Source organism: Protopterus annectens, chromosome 3.part1 (assembly GCF_019279795.1).
Source record: "Protopterus annectens isolate FY-2018-M chromosome 3.part1, PAN1.0, whole genome shotgun sequence".
Taxonomy (NCBI): domain Eukaryota; kingdom Metazoa; phylum Chordata; order Ceratodontiformes; family Protopteridae; genus Protopterus; species Protopterus annectens.
Window position 1 is genome coordinate 1,198,103,959 of NC_056732.1, and position 18,259 is coordinate 1,198,122,217.

The following is an 18,259-nucleotide window of genomic DNA, read 5'->3' on the forward strand; positions in this document are numbered from 1 at the left end:
CATAGGTAGCACAGGGGATAGGGTAATGAATGTAGTAATACACAATGATGGACATGTAAATTGCAAGTGGCATGTTGCCCACACTAGACTCTGCAATGCAGATGTTTGAGGATGTTGATATGTGTGCAGTACTACACGACTAGTACAGGACACACACGAGCACCCTAGCACTGCATGCTCACATCTCATACCATGCTAGACAGCCCCAACACACATAACTAACTGTCACAGGAGGGAGAGTCCCCATATATGTCAGGGATACTGTGGTGGCAGGCCAGCGAGCATACATCCTACTAAGTATGGAACCACTGAGTGAAGGCTCAGTGTCTGTTATTTGACATGTGTATTACTGCAGGTATGAGCACATGGGTTTCTATCCAGTTATTGTACATCCTGACAGTACATGCATGTTCTGTACACTTGTGTGCACTGAGACTGGACCCTAGCCATCTGACCCGTGTATTTCCATGTACATGTGCATAGTGCCTGCATATTTGCAGTGTTACCTACTGGAACTGGTACAGCTTGTTTGTTGTACAATGGACTACATGGAGCCCTGTTTACTGTATCTTTGTTTGCATGCATGTTTGCTTGCAATTACCCTGGAATACTGATCACACCTGCAATGCATAGTTATAGAGCTTCTGTGGACTCCTAGTGCCATCTGCATAGCCTACTATATGTATGTCCATGTCCCACTTGACAGGTTGTCACTGTTTGTCCTGTTCACATGTACATTGCCTGTGACACAGTGCATATGACCTGCCTGGCATGTGTCCACGTGAGCAGTCATATATGCTACTGCTAACTAATCACAGGCACTACACCTTCACACATTCATCTTCTGTTGAACTACCTGCTTTGCTAGGGACAGCCTGCACCTGTCACCCCTGGCCTTTCAGATATTGGCAAAGGCTCTTGCTACCGCCATAGTGCCTATGTTAGGCAGGGCTCAAATGACAAACCCACCTTCATAGGTATCACAAGGGATAAGACACTAAGAGCAATGCTACCCAACGCCAGATGTCTAAACCTCCAGATGCATGCACCCAAAACACTCCGTGGCATGGAAAACATCGATATCTGTGCAGTAACAGATGCCTGGTTCAGGGCTACTGAGAGCACACCAGCACTACCGGGTGTAACCCGGTTGATTTCTTTGATACAGTCACCAAGGCCATTGCCGAGGGGAAGGTGGTTCACACAGCCTACCTGGACCTTGCAAACGCCTTCGCAACAATACCCCACTTGGGCATTCTAGGGAAGCTCACCAGCTTAAATATAAGCCCCTATGTCACTAGATGGATTGCACAGTGGCTCAAGAACAGAACCCACATGGTTAGCATTGCTGGAGCCATGCCCGACCCCATAACAGTTACGGGTTGTGTCCCACAAGGCTCAGTCCTGGGACCCTCTTGTTTGATATATATTTATTGGAGGTACAGGCCAACACGGATGGACTGTGGCTGTCCAAATATGCAGATGACTGCAAACTGGCCACCATAATCGACTCTCCAGCTGACACAAGCATCTTCCAAAGGGGCATCATAGCAACAGACAACTTGTGCCAGAGCCATGGCCGTCTGCTGAACAGTGTTTACAAGGGGAATGTGCATCCTGTAGTCTGTTCACCTAGTTGCCAAAAGGGACATTGTCCTCACACACACTAACCCCCCCTCAGCCAAAAACACACACTTGCCAATTGCAGGATTCAAACCCCTATCTGATTGTTATGACACTTGAGACGGACGCATTAGCAGAGCACGCTATTTGCATTACTGGAGGTTTTCTCTTCCCCTGCTATACTTATAGAGTGCTGACATCATCAGTGTTTAGAAAAGGGAATGGGCATCCTGTAGTCTGTTCACCTAGTTGCCAAAAGGGACATTTCCCTCACACACTAACCCCCCTCAGACAAACACACACACTTGCCATTCACAGGATTCAAACCCCTACCTAACTATGTTATGACACTTGAGACGGACGCATTCACAAAGCGCGCTGTTCACATTATTGGAAGGTTTCTTTTCTCCTGCTGTACTTATAGGGTGCTGACATCATCGGTGTTTAAAAAGGGAATGTGCATCCTGTAGTGTCTTATCCTATTTGCCAAAAGGGACATTTTCCCTCAGACACACTAACCCCCCTCAGACAAACACACACGCTTGCCATTCGCAGGATTCAAACCCCTATCTAACTATGTCATGACATTTGAGATGGACGCATTAGCAGAGCGCTATTCGCATTACTAGGAGGTTTCGTTTCTCCTGCTGTACTTATAGGGTGCTGACATCATCGGTGTTTCGAAAGGGAATGTGCATCCTGTAGTGTCTTATCCTATTTGCCAAAAGGGACATTTCCCTCGCACAAACAAACCCCCCTCAGACAAACACACACACTTGCCATTCACAGGATTCAAACCCCTACCTAATTATGTTATGACACTTGAGACAGACGCATTAGCAGAGCACGCTATTCGCATTACTGGAAGGTTTCTTTTCTCCTGCTTTACTTATAGGGTGCTGACATCATCGGTGTTTCGAAAGGGAATGTGCATCCTGTAGTGTCTTATCCAATTTGCCAAAAGGGACATTTCCCTCAGACACACAAACCCCCCTGAGACAAACACACACACACACACACTTGCCGGATTCAAACCCCTACCTCACTATGTTATGACACTTGAGATGGACGCATTAGTGGAGCGCGCTATTCGCATTACTGGGAGGTTTCGTTTCTCCTGCTTTACTTATAGGGTGCTGACATCATCGGTGTTTAGAAAGGGAATGTGCATCCTGTAGTGTCTTTTCCTATTTGCCAAAAGGGACATTTCCCTCACACAGACTTACACACACACCAACCCCACTCACACACACACACACACACTGAGCATTTGCAGGATTTGAAACCCCTACTTAACTATGTTATGACACTTGAAACGGACGCAGTAGCGGAGCGCGCTATTCAGATTACTTGGAAGTTTATTTTCTCCTGCTGTACTAATAGGGTGCTGACATCATCTGTGCTTAGAAAGGGGAATGTGCATCCTGTGGGAAGGCAGACACCAAGCACACTATGGCTAAGCTATCATTCCCTAGGGCAAACAGCCTAGTGTTGACCTCTACACCATTATGTTTAATTGTCAAATGCACATTATTTGTTGCTGATAGACTGTTTGCATATCTTTATTGCCATAGCATTCCCTGTTTGTATGAACAACTTCTGCATCTGTGGAAGATGTTTGCATATGGGAGGGATCCACTATATCACATATGTCTCTGTAGTCATTTAACTGTGTGCACTGGGCAGACTGCTGTAATGTGGTTGGTTCCTGGCATAACACATAACAATACCAGATATGTGTGTCCAACTGCTAAACCGAGATTTGGCCTAAGTGTGTGAGCATGCCCAGTTCAGCCTTCCCATGGCATGTTGTCAAAGTGTGTGAGCATGCCCAGTGTGAGCATTCCATATGTTGGACTCTGCAGCCCACCACATTTGTGGATGTGTGTGAACTTCAACAACTATCACCCGTTTATGGTTGTGGGTTGTGTGTCATGTTGTGTAGTTACTGTACAACTGCTTTGTGTGTGAACACAACAGGATTATACTGTGCCTGCAGTGTTTGCATGGGATACTTTGCATACAGTTGTCAACATCCTTTCACACTGACCTAACACTGTAGTACTGTATAGTGTACTGGTAGTACTTTGACTGTGGTGGACAGTATCCTGGGCTTTACTGCTATCACTGCTTTACATTTTGATAGTGGGCACAACAGCCTGGTTGGGGCCAGTTGTGTACATCTGACCATGTTGCATTCTGTTCAGATATGAACTACTTACACCAGGCTTGTCCAACATTGTTAGTGTATTCCACAACATAGGTGTACAATTGCAAACACTAGCGATGTGCCCTAGTCCATGTCTAATGCAAGTTGGAGAGTGTGTTTGTCCTTCAACACACATTGTAAGAGGAGTTTGCCATGACATATGTCATGGTTAGTATACTGTGCCTCTGTCTACCTGTGACATGACAGTGATACCCAGGATAAACCTACCATCTCCCGTCCACCCATCAGGATTCCTATTGAGGAAGATTGATAAGTGACTCTATGGGTAGCCTGTGCTGAGGGTTCACTCATGGGTGGGAGTGGCTTCTGTGTTATGGATCACACAGTACAGCTTGTCCTATGTAAGTCAGTGCTGGGGTTCAGGTCTCTCATGTGCATAGCTCACTGCCATTCAGATTGTACAAGGTGCAGCATGTTTATTGATGCCAGCAACACAGGCAACACATGGCATCTGTGCAGGCTGTTTGATACTCCTGATGAGGTACTGTTGGAGACTTTACAGTTGATGGAGGTATCTGCTGAGGTACATCCCACAGGGGCTATTGTAGTCGATTGTACCACTGATGCAGGATGACTGCAGAGCCACAATGACCTCCCCTTATGTAGATCTGACAGCCTTCATGATTAGGTGGGTGTATGGTATGTTTCTGTAAACACTACAGCACATGTTTGTCCAATGCAGGATATCTATCACCCTGTGTCCCCAGGTCTCTCATTACATGTTAACTACATAATGGGTTAACACCTATGTGGTAATTGGTGGGCACTTACTGTATATCCACGGGGGTTGACTATACACGTTTCTGCACTTAGCTTGCTGACATGGCTATGGCACCAGTTGTCTGTTTCTATGTGGCCCTTTTGTGGGATGCATGTGTCAGCTGGTGGATCATATGTGGTGAGCAGTTTGTAGTCCTCTGCAAAAATGTTAGGACACAGTCCTTCCATGTTTGCCTGTACCTATGGGACATATATACCAGACGAGGGAGATACCAGGACAAAGCCTTGTGGGATGCCAGTTATATCTGGTTTGTAGTCTGACATGGCTGAAGCATGTCTGACCATGTCTGTTCTGTCCTTGGTCTGGTTTGCAACCCTCTACTGACATGTGGGTTTATATTTAAGCTGGTGAGCCTATCTATACTGAACATGTAGGGTATTGTATAGAAGCCTTTGCAAGGTCCAGATACACTGTGTGGAGCACATTGCCCTCATCAATGACCTTAATGACTGTTTCAATTGAGTCAAACATGGTTAGGGGCAGGATCTGCACTTGAGAAGGCCACACTGGGTTGGGTCCGGTGTCAGTAGGTCCCCAACATCCTTATGTCTGTGGTACATGCTGATCCTTTCCATAGCTGTGCAAACTGAGCTTCTCAGGATTCTGGGGTAGTACTGTTCAGTATCCATTCAGGCAACACCTTTGTTGAGAAGGACCACTGTTGTTGTACACTGCTCTTTGGGTACATATTCTGTGGTAAGGCTGACATTGAGCAGTGGTGTGGTTTGGCATTCCATTCATCTTAGAGTCCATGTTGCACTAAGCCCAGGACACCATCTCATACCATTGCTGCTGTGGGTTTTGCTTTGGAGATGTTGTCTGTTACCTCAGCATCTGCAATGTCAGGGGGCCAGCAGTCTGCTGGGATAGATATTCTGCATTTGTGGGGGTGGGGGGGTTTGCACTGCACCTGTCAGGATGTATGTTGGCAATATGTGTGTGTGTTTGTGGTATTTGTGTGATTCAGGGCATATCTGTGAATTCCCAACATGGCTCCTACCATCAGTTGTGTAAGCCTTGGGATTATCCTTAGTGTCCTGTACAATTTGTATCTACATAGGTTCATAGGTTCATACTAGGCTATCCACCCTGGGCATTTGTTAGCCTAGCCAGAGTGTGTGTGGCTTTTGAGACCCCTTGCTATGTGGATATTATGGCCATTTATGATTTGCTTTGCTGTGCCTCTGTCTGGACATGACACAGTGAAGACCCCCACTGTAACTCTACAATCATCCATCCACTTGGCAAGATTCCTGTTGAACAGTGTTAGTGAGGGGCTCTGCCTAACATGGAGTGGGATTCTGGTCCAGGGTGTGGGGAGCTTCTGGATTATGTATCTGTCCCACCGGCACATCCTATTTCATTATTTGTTGAGGTTGACATCTCTCACTCGCAGCTCCAATGGATATGTGTTTTCTGGGGTGGAGCATGTCCATTACTCCTGTGTTGGGCATGGCCTCCTACAACAGGCATGCAATGCCTCTGTGTGGGCAGTATGTGACTGGATTCAGCTGGGGTGTCTACAGCCAGGCAGCATATGACATATATTTGAGACACTTTATCCTCTTGGTGAGGTACCTTTGAGGTCTTTCTAACTGCTGCAGGTGTCAGGTAAGGTAGATCCCATATGAGGCATTGTACTAGATTATGGGTGTCATTAGAGAAAAGTATAGGGGCACAGTGACCTCTGTTGCCGTAGATGTGACTCCTTTCCTGATACGGTGTCAAATGTAGACAGTCTTCCTAGCCACATTGGCAATGTGGGTGTCACATAACAGGTTACTGTCCACTTGTGTCCCTAGGTCCCTGGTTACTCCTTCCATACATAATGGTTTACCACCTATGTGGTAATTCGTGGTACCTTGTTTGGTATTTGGTGGGACATTCATACTGTCCAGTGTCTTCAGGATGGTTGGGGGGGGGTTATTGTGTGTGAGAGTGCGGTCTGTAGCATGCTACAGACTGCACAGCAGTCTTGCCTACAGTTAGTTGCACATGGGTGAACTCCACTGCCTTGTGCATTGTCAGTTACCTGGACGTATGGGTGTCTGTGCTGCCTATGGATACTCACCCTCCTTTTATGTTTTGTTCCAGGTTTTGGGGCCATGACACATGGTACGTGGTATAACCTGGTAGTGCTGGTGTGCTGTCAGGAGCCTTGCAGCAGGTTTCTGTCACTGCACAGACATCGATGTTCTCTATTCTGGGATGGCCTGGAGCATGCATATTGGGGTGTACACATCTGGCATTGGTCAGCATTTCCCTAATGTTTCTTCCCACTTATGTTTTCTAGGGTGGTGGGTCAGTCTTTTCAGCCTTGCCTACAAAAGGCTCTATGGAGGTGGCAAAGGCCTTATCCAATATTCAGACCCAGGGTATCAGGTGCAGGCCATCCCAAGGACAGCTGCGTGGCTTGTCAAGCATGACATCCCAAGCACACAGACATTGCATCCCCTTGGAATGACACCAGTAAGTGTGCTACTTGCTATGACTGATCATTCCGTGTTTGTACTGTGGCATTATTCTTGGTAAGGGTAGGATGCTGCGAACGGTGAGTGTCATACCGCCTGGACTACATAATCGGATATCTCATCTGTGTCTCTTTACATGTAGTCTAGGGCAGTACATCTCAGGTCATTCACACCAGCATGGACTATGACTGCATCATATTTCTACTTGCCTTGGAGTGACCTACATATTTCTGTTATGTGGCATATTGTGGCAGCCTACAGGCAGCTTACTGTACCCTTTCCCTTGTTCAGTCTGGTGTGCGGGACAGCAGTGTGTCTGACTATGGAGTCACCTATTACAACTGTATCAGGCATGTTGTTTCTCCTTCTGGCCTGTGACTGTTTGGCACACCAGCTTTGTGTGCTATGTGTTGCATGTGCTATGTTTGGAGGCTGTTTCATTGGGTGTCTGCTTTAGAGGCCTCTGTTGGTGTGCTGTGTTTGTGATTTCTGCCTCCGGGAATGTATTTCTGTGTTTATGTGTTTGGTTTGCAGTTGTGATAGGTCTATGTGGGTATGTGTTTGTGGTGTGTGTGGTTACCTTCTCCTACTGACTTGTTTTGGGAGTACTGAGTTGAGGGAGCTCAGCCTCCAGTTTGGATGGATGGTTGCATCTCTCACATATATTTGTATTTCTTGGGTGGAGTTGGGGGTTGTCTGTGTACTTGGGGCAGGTGTAACATTGCCTCAGAATTCACAGATTCCACTTGTTGTGGCTGGCCTTAGTGGATTGCATGTGTGGACAGATTTTATTGCCATACTACTGATCAGTAATTACTTCATTGTTCATGTTTGCTCTATCATGTAGTAGCTTCCTCATTCTCTTGCATGTTTTGGTTATGGCTGGTGTCCACCATGCCAGATTGAGGCACTGTGTCTTGTTTTAATTTAGGACTGCATAATCCAAGCATTCCTGGCAGTGTTCATGGAATGGCTGTATTACAGGTTCTGAGGTGTGGCCCATATTTTGCACCTGCACGGGACCTTTAATGGATTCCACATCAGTTTGGAGGTGTGCAAATATTGCATAGCACATGTTTTCCACTGTGGTTTTCCGGCCAAGGACTGTGGTCAGGATTTGTATATCCAGTGTGATTACTATATGGTCTGGTTTTACCAGTGAGCAATACACTTCTCATCTTGACATCCCGTACCCATGTTGCTGATTATCACATCCAGTATGCTTACCCCTCTTGTGGGGGTGGTACGTTGTTCCTGGGCCTTTTGGTTTGTGGATTCGATGAACTTTTGTCGTACACTGTTGCAGCTGGTATAATGCTCCCAGTCTATATGTCTGGGTATTTGCAGTCGCCCAATATAATGTGGTTTGGAGGACCTGATATATTCATGTATTCCAGCATAGGCCGAATGCAGTTCCTGGTGTTGGGCCAGTAGTCTGTAGCAAGCTATAAACTGGGGGGCAGTTTTAGCCACTGTTACTTGAGCATGGCTAGTCCATGCTGCTTTTTGTGGTGGTACCAACATGGGGGTGTGGTTATCCTTGACAATTCTTGCTAGTCACCCTCCTTTTGTGGCTTGTTCCAAGTTTTGAGGCTGTACAGCACAGTATGAGGTGTAACCTGGTTGTGTTAGGGTGCTGTTGTGAGCCTTGCCTCAGTTTTCTGTTACAGCACAGTTATCAACATTCTCCATACTGGGTGAGCTTAGACTGCATGCATCTTGCTGTTTCAACTTATCCCTTATCTTATTCTTATCCCTTCTGGTACCTATGGAGATAGGTTTGTGTTTTGAGCCTTACCTATTCAGGGCACACTGTGCGTGACAACAGCCTTTGCCAGTATCCATACAGCCTGCACTGATAGGTGCACGCCAGTCCTAGCAGGTGGTGCATCATGTCATGCTCAGCATGTCATCCCAGACTGGCACACATTGGGTCCCCTTTGAGTAACTGCAATACTTCAGTCAATTGTTGCACTTGATCATCTCATTGTCATGTTGTGGCATGCTGCTTGTTGAGGGTAGGATGTTAGTCAGGGTCCTCAGGTGTGCATATGGTACTTGGTGTTACATTACTTAACACATAGCATTCATGCCTCAGGTGGTGCTGCGGGGCTGCCTCTGTCGGATGTGCATATTACACTTCCCTGTACATGTTTGAGAGCAGGTTGTGTCACGTTAGGCATCCCTGTTACTATATGAGTGAGTCAGAGAGGGGTATCATTCCCAAGGTTCCTACTGAGCCAATGTATGTGCTATGCGTTGCCTCTTTGCCAAGGCCAGGGCATACTGGCATGCCTCCTTCTGCCTACTGGGGCAGGCTCAGGTTGTTCTATCTCCGAGTCACGCTGTGCCTGTGGTGGCCTTGGCAATGGTGGGGGGCTGTTTGGCCCAGCCCTATGCTGATCCTGCTGCAGCTGTTTTCGCAAGATCATATTATGTAGCATAGCACATACCATGACAATTTGGGTACATGTAGTTGGTGTGTACTGCAAGGCTCCACCAGATGTGTCCAGACACCGGAACCGTGACTTGAGCAGCCCAAACACACGCTCTATTACATTACGTGTTTGTGCGTGTGCCTCATTATGGCATTCCTGTTCAGGTGTGTGTGCATTTCTGATGGGTGTCATCAGCCACGGCTCCAGTGCATACCCTGCATTCCCCACTAGGTGTCCGTGCGGGATGTCCCCATTGGCAAATGTCTGGTACAGCTGCGTCAAATGCCAGATGTGGGAATCGTGGTAGCTCCCAGGACAGCCAGCACACACATTCATTATTATGCCCTGGGCATCACACACAACCTGGCAGTTGATGGAGGGGAAGCCCTTGCGGTTGATGTATGCCCTACCCCGCTCACCGGCTGGTGCTTTGATGCGTATGTGCGTGCAGTCTATTGCACCCACTACCTCAGGGTATTCCGCTATTTGCTGGAAGAGACGCATGTTGCTGGCCAATAACTCACAGGCATTGGGGAAGTATACATGATCACCGACATGTGCTGACATGGCATCCAGGAACTGGTGCAGTACCCTGGAAGCTGATGCCTGTGATATCCCCATCATATCGCCAGTTGGTCTCTGGAAGGTACCTGTTGCTAGTATTCTTAGGCCAACACATACCTTGGTTTCCACTGGGATGGGTTCCCCTCTGTTGGTTCTGTGTGTGAGGCGTGGCCTGCACAGCTCCACTATTTGCTGCAGGAGGTCTCTGTCCACTCTATAGCGCTCTACTATCTCCAGCTCATGTAACCCGTGGTAGGTGACCCTGGGCCTGTACACTCTTCTCCGTCTCCTCACTGTGGGTTGTCTGGCACCATCTGCATTGTCACCACCCTCAGCAAGTCGCCTATGTCTCATTATGACAGCTATGGCAGCCCCTAACATTTCTGCTCTGAGTTCAGCTTTTTCAGTTTTCACTTCTGATAACTTAACTCCTGTCTTGCAGTGTCTCTTGAGAGAAACATTCTGCACTGCTGTTTACAGAGTTTTAAGTGCTGGGCTGGCCTAGTATTCTGCCTGTGCAATTGCCTGCATCTAATTGTTTTCACCTGCTAGCTCCAGCAGTATTCCCTGCTAACTTCCTACTACATCTGTTGCTTCCTTTTTCCTTTCTGTTTCCTCAGGGTGGGGCCGTGTGCAAACCAGCAGAAACATGCTCACAGTGGCTTACACGCGAGCACACATACTTACACAGTTCAGAATCTGCTTATTTGGTTTTAAACGCGTGCACGCCCGCGCACACGGTGTAAACATCTCCCAACACGCTCCCACATGCTGAGTCTGCCTTACACGCACGCACACTGCCTTACATGCACGCACACTGCCTTACTCGCGCTCCGTGGCGCGCACACGTGCGCATACACGTCCAGCAAGAAACTTTGGTGTAGGCAACAATGTACACCTTCCATTTCTTGACTTTCTCATGTTTACTTAGTGGCACACCTCTTTCCTTGATATCTGTCTGACATCTGTCATGTAACTCTAACCTCCAATGAACTGCATCTCTTTCTACCATTCCCCCCTGTGATGTCACCTATCTCCTACTCTGTTCCTCCCCGTATGTAACTCTTACACTACTCAGAATGTGCTCATTTGCTATGTGACAGTGGAATTCAGTATCCTTACACTCATTTGCATCAGATTGCCTACTAATGCTTAGTTACATCTCTTAGACTCAGCTTCCCCCCTTAGCAACCACTACACGGTGGCCATGTTGGTTTTGCTCTGCTGGTCCCTCCATTGACATTCCATGTATTGCATAAAACCTACATTTGTGGGTTTAAAACCTTCGTTTTTATGTTCTATGCAGCGCAGCCCGTTTGCGCGGGGCTGCGCTGGGTTTAAACATATTTTTGATATATTTGCATGGGGTCACCTTGCCAATGGCCACATATTTGGCCATTGGCATGCTGCCTATCACATATGCACCCTTTATTTGGAGCTGACATGGCTCCATTGCCGTGTTTGCAGAAACGTACTCAGTTGTCAACTGTGTACATTTCTGCAGCTAAAACGGCTCTTACACGAGCTGTTTTGGGCTTCCTGGATCGCTAATCAGCCTCATTTGCATGCAATTCGGCTGCAAGTGAGTTGATTAGCTTATCCACGCCCACTCCATGTAAGAGACGTTTTAGCTTGTCTCTTACACGGACTTTGGGCTGTTCCTGGATCGCGAAGGCTGCATGGAGTCTTACACTACTCTTAGACTCCGTGCAAGCCTTCGTGAATCCGGCCCATTGTCAAGCATTCTGGATGCAAAGATAAAAAACAGAGTTTTAGTTTTGTATGAGAGATTGTTAACGTTTCCATTTGGAAGGAAGTACCAGGAGGATGTGCAGCAGTGTGACATGGTTAAAAACACATCTCTCAACTGTCTACATTTTTGCAGAATGTCCAGCTTTTTTGCCTTATATAGTTAGTCTGTTCCTCATAAAATTTGTGGTTTTCTGGCAAATCACTGAGGATTGAGGTCATTAAATAATGACATACATTTCAGATTCAGACTTCATATCCTTCAGAAAATGGATTAAAAAAAAACAAATCCTTTTGTTTTAGCAACTTATTAGGTTTATAAGAGCAATATTTAAAATGTGTCCCTATATTTGGGCCTTTGCCCCCCCCCCCAATCAAATTAGACTTTGTCCAAATTTCTTGTGGTATGTGGTTGAGAGGTATAGGTAGAACTGATTTTAGTGATCAAGTGAAGCTTCTTGTTTGAAAAACAAAAAAAAAAAAAAGTTAAACTAAAACTAGGCGATTACAGCTTCAGAGCTAGAGCTTTAATGTCTGATCATGAATTAATTCTCAGGCTCATCAAAATAAAATAAAACAAAATGTTGTAAAGGCAAAGGGAATAGAAGAAACAAAGAGGTGTTCTTTTGTTTTGACTTTTTTTTTTTTTTTTACTGTTGAGTATTTGAGATACCTAGCAGGATAAACTGTTTATCTTTAAAATGAGTATCTTGCCTTAGGCCACTGGAAACTCAGTAAAAACAGTGGTAGGTCAGAAACTAGTAAATTATCTCTTGGAAGTATTTTGTGATCTTGCAGTTAGATAATGGGTTCTTAGCCTATACTGAGCTGCTGACCCACACATTTGAAGTTAACACTGACTGACTATTGTGCATTAGGCTGGTCCTTCCTGGTTAAATGGCAAGCTTGTATGCAGTGCTTTCTCACAATAATGACTGAAATCAAACAACGCAAACAGAGGTAGTGGCAGAGTCTTTATGATAATCTTCTATTCACAATGAAAATTATATGATAGTACAAGTTTTTGCTAATGAGAGAAAGAAATTAATTATTTCTGTATGGTATCCTTCAAGTTGCATGATAAACAAATGTGGTTTAGTTATCTATTTATCTATTTTTATTAGTTAACTAGGTTGGAGCAGTAATCCAAATGAACCATTTTCAGTTCAGTCAAAAAGCTATAATACAGTATATGAGAAAATATAGCTTTACTAAATGAGATAATTGCAATTTGGAATTTGCCTGTTTTCAAGATATGCAACAAACTCAGATTTGATTATGTAAATCCAAATTACACTGAGGTGATGCTATCTGCAAAGGGAGTGTGGAGTGTTTGAAATGTGAATTGATCACTTTTGCTTTCGTATGACTGACTTTTCATTTAATTGGCTTTCTTCAGATGGTTATGAAAGCTTTGGTTACTGCACTGCTTCTTAACTATTTCCCTCTGATGGAGCTGTGGAAGTTTGCACTGCAACTTCCTATGGGTGGAGCATGAGATTTTTGACAGAATAAATTATATCTTCACATTTCAAACTAATGTTCATGTAACTGGAACCATTGGGGTTACTAAAGGAGTGTAAATGGCAAACTCTTTAGCGCAAACTCTTTTTATAGTGGTAGTACTCTTTCGGTTCTAGGTCTTAAAGTGCTCTTTACGTTCTAGGTCTTAAACTGGAATTTATAAGTCACAGTAAACACAGTGGTGCAGATTTAATAAAGCCTACACAGGCCACTAAAACCATATGAGTGTCATAGCGTGATGTACACATGATAGCATGCCATTTTGTATTCAGTAAGCAGCTCTACACACCATGAAGAGTCGCAAAAACACAGTAAATGTTGTGGCATGCTAATTACAGCATAAGCAGCTGAACTGTATGCTAATCAACCAATCCAAGATGAAGGAGCTATTCAACAAGCTATAAAGCGACCATGTTGACTCAGTGCTGGTTTTCCCTGTGAATTCAAAAACGTATTGGAATACAGCCATGGAAACTAGGCTACACAGAAAGAATGTTAGGGGTTGTTGTTGTTATACATGTGTATTGGCAGCAGGCCCAAGTCTATGCTGCTGCTGTTGCTAATAGAACACAGCAAAGAAGAAAGGTGTTTAGACCCCATTTGACTTCTCATAATCTGTATGAGGTAGAAATTATAGAGAGCTACAGGCTGGATAGAGACACACTACAGGGACTCTAAAACCTCTCCTCAACTGACAGCAAGGGCAAACTGAAGGGAACCAATACCTGTGAAGACTAATGTATGTGTAGCATGATATTAAATACAGGAATCTTCCAGAGACCAACAGGGAATGTGGGTGTGTCACAGGCATCAGCATCCAGGATTCTACATCAGTTCTTGAATGCTATGCTACAGCAAGCCAGTGAGTACACATATTTTTCCTGTACATCTGAGGACAGAGCCAGAACTATGCAGGAGTTCTACCTTGTAGAACACTACCCTGAAGTCCTGGGTGCCATAGCCTGTACACATGTAGAAATCATACAGCAACTGGGAAACAGGGAAGGGTGTACATAAATAGAAAGGTCTACCACTCCATTAACTGCCAGGTCATGTGTAAGGTCCTGAATGTGTGTGCTGGCAACCCAGGCAGTTACCGCGTCTATATTACAAGATCGAATGTTTAGGTGATCGAACACCTAAACATTGAACTTGTAATATTGAACCTAAAATGTGAAACGGAGCAGGGAAAGACATCTGTTGGTTACAAAATAAAAAAAAAAAAAATTTACACCCAAACTAAGTGGGGGGGCTTCACAACACACACACACACGCTCCTAACTAAATATACCAACTCTGAGATCATTCTACAGTAGACAAAATGGCAAAATCTGGTGAACGGTCAAGGGAAATCATTCCCTGCGTTAAATCAGACGTTCGCCATTTTTTGCTTTTGATATTACAAGTTTGATGTTTAGGTGTTTTTTCACATTAACATTCAGTCTTGTAAGATAGACCCAGCAGTTACCATGACTGACATATCTGGCACAACTGTCAACTGTATGAGATGTTTACTACGGGGAAGATATCTCACAGGGTCATTTACTGGAGAATGCAGGCTATGCTTTGGCTAACTAAGTTCGTAGATGACTGCAAACTAGGAGCCATAATCAAAACTCTAATGATGTGGACATCCTACAAAAGGGCCTCACTAAGACAGATGCCTGGTGTCAAAGCCATGGCCTCAAGCTTAATGCCAAAAAGTCCATTGTTATCCCCTTTGGTAAAAACTCTGTACCCATGAACTACCACATAGGAAGTAGTCTACTTAACATTGAAAGTGTGATAAGAGACCTTGGGACACAGGTGGACAGTAGTCTCTCCTTTGATAATGACATCGCCACAGTGGGCAAGAAATCCTTCTATGTGGCACAGCTCATCACAAAAGGTTTCTCATCCAGAAAAAAATAGGTCATTGTTCCCCTCTATTCATCACTCATTAGACCCATTATAGAGTACAATGCCCCTTTTGGTATGTACCTCACAAGACATCTACAACAACTGGAAAGGCCGCAGAAATACCTCACAAAGAGGATTACTGTCCTCAAACAGATGGCCTATGCAGACCGTCTCAAAAAACTCCAGCTTTACTCCATCGCATATCACCTGCTCAGAGGCTATCTCTCCCTAACATACAAAGCTATGTCAAATCTAGAGCTGTTGGACATGCTCCACTTAAAGAAATTCCAATCCCTCTGAGCTACGCGCTCTAGGGACCTAAACCATGTCACCACAATAAACAGAACATGCTGGAGGGATAGATTCCTGTCCCAGAGACTTCCCATACTCTGGAACAGACTACCTATCTATGTCAAACAGAGCTCCTCATTAGCACTCTTCAAGAAAAATCTTGATGATTGGATGGGAAATAGGAAATACACCCCGGGGATCACTTCTGTGGCTCTGCTTGACAGGGGCACAGGAAAATAATTTTCTTGGGTGGCAAAAGCCAGGGTACCTTTATGGCTAGGCTTATATAGGGCCTAGGGCCAATAGCCTAGTACCTACCTATGAACCTATGAAACTATGCACTGGAACTGTGGCTGACAACACCCATCAGAAATGCACACACACACCAAATGAAGAATGCTATAATGATGCACATATTCAAACAAGAAATATCATAGAGCATGTGTTTGGGCTGCTGAAGTCATGGTTCCAGTGCCTAGATACCTCTCGGGGAGCCCTGCAGTACAGTCCCCGTACATGTGCTGTAATATTCATTGTCTGTGCCATGATTCACAACTTTATCCTGAGAAAGCAGCTTCAGCAGGAACAGCAAAGGGAAGGGCCACATATCCTACCACCACTGTCAATGTCCCACAGCCACACACAGGTGAGGAGTCAGAGAGGAACCAGCAGCTGATGTGGGTGTAGGCATATGTAGGCATGCACAATATGCCCTCTCATTGGCAATGGATAACATACTCACTCACTCACCACCCATGGGGCTAAAGCCCTCATCCTATACACATACATGCAGTAACATTGATGCCAGACAATGCTCACAACTTGTACCTACCCATGTAATTGCTGTGTACAGCTATCATCAGACAGAGTCATCCCTGAACTACAACTGTTGCAACTGCTGGATTTCCAAGGTAAATGGTGAACCTGGAACAGAAAATGAAATGTCTAAGAATATAAATGAATGGCATATCCTTGCATACCGTTACTTGGTAAGGTAAGTATAAGGTGGGTGATTTTTGCAGCAGTTACATCAAGATGTGACAGCAGTGACTTAATGTGAATGCATGTGTCCTCTATCAACTAATAGGCCTCATATATCAAAGATTCACACATTCATATGTCTAAAATGTATAGATTTTCACTGAATATTCACAATTTGGCCTTATACTTTTGTACTAGCAAATCATTAAAGAGTGAAGTTAGAAAATAATGACACACATTTCAGTTTCAGACTTCATATCTCTCAGAAAGAAATAAAAAATAGTAATGCAATGCCTGTTAATCTGTCAACTGTCTAAGTTTGTAAGGCCACAATGTTTAAATACTCTCCCCATAGTTGGGCTTTTGTCACACTTTTCTTTATGGCTTGGTCCAAATTTGTTGGTTTAAGAGTTTGGGAGGGATGCACACATTACAAAACCTGTAAGAAAGCAGTACAATTTGTAAAACAGCATCACAAACACAGATATTCTAAGCAGTAAGTCAGCTATGCACCCAAAGCAACTTATATATCCCTGAATCCAAAAGACAGAAAACAAGGATATGGCACAATTATCATCATTTGCATAGGGTGTTGTGTTGTGGAAGCAGGAGGCCTAGGCTGACACAAAAGGTAATGAGTGTATGTGAGTAAGAAAGAGAAACAGACAGGCATTTAGATAAAGTGTCAAATGCCCACTGAAACTGTATGAGCAGTAAGCCTCATGACTGACCCATGTAACTGTTATGTGAGTGTGTCTTTATGTACACTCCAGGTGAAACTAGTGTGTGAGCGTCTGCAAGAACACAGTCAAGATCTGTGCTAGGTCTATGTCTTGGTATGTCGGACAAGTATAAGTGATGCACAGTAGAGGTGACAGTTCATCATAGTCATCCTCAACCCCAAGAACTGGCTCTGCTAGGAGTTGTACTGGCATGTCCATGCCCACAGTGAGATGCACTGCTACTACCTGAAAATAATGGATGTCTGCTGGATGAGTTCTCCTCATGAGTACACTCAGGATCATGACCACATGACCTGCCATGTCTGGGTGTGGACACCTCAATCATTTATGGAGTAGTGAAAGTAGTGCCCCTACAGGAGCATGATCAGGCATGGCCACTTTGGCTAACACCAGATAATGTGGTTGACCTATGTCCACATGGATGCTGTCCACCTCCCAGTAGATGTTACATCACATACTCTGTCCCTTCAAATGTATCATTCATCCAATGCATTGAATAGGCAACACAGTGGATGCTTTCAAGCATGTCAGCCTGTGCCACATCTACAACCCTAAACATTTCCTCAGAGGCTCTACTGGAACATGCCTGCATGTCCATGATGGCCCTATACATATGTTAAGTGGCACAGAAAGACATACCTGGATCAGGTGGAGGATGGACAGCAGGCATTCCCCGAACACCCCTAACAACCCTCTTGGATGGTAACTCACCCACTCTTTGGCTATGACCATAATCAATAGGTTCTGAAGCCACAGTAAGCACACTACCCTGATCAAGTGTCTCACCCTTCACCTGTCCAATATCTGAGGGCTCACTGGAATGGGTTTAAGTAGGCCTACTGGCTGTGTCTAGTAGAATTACAGGCGATGGCTGAATGTCAATCTTAGTGTCAGATACAACTTCTGCGCCCTCGACTGTGCCTGTGTTTGGCCACAATCATCAGCAGAGTCGGCTGATACTCTGA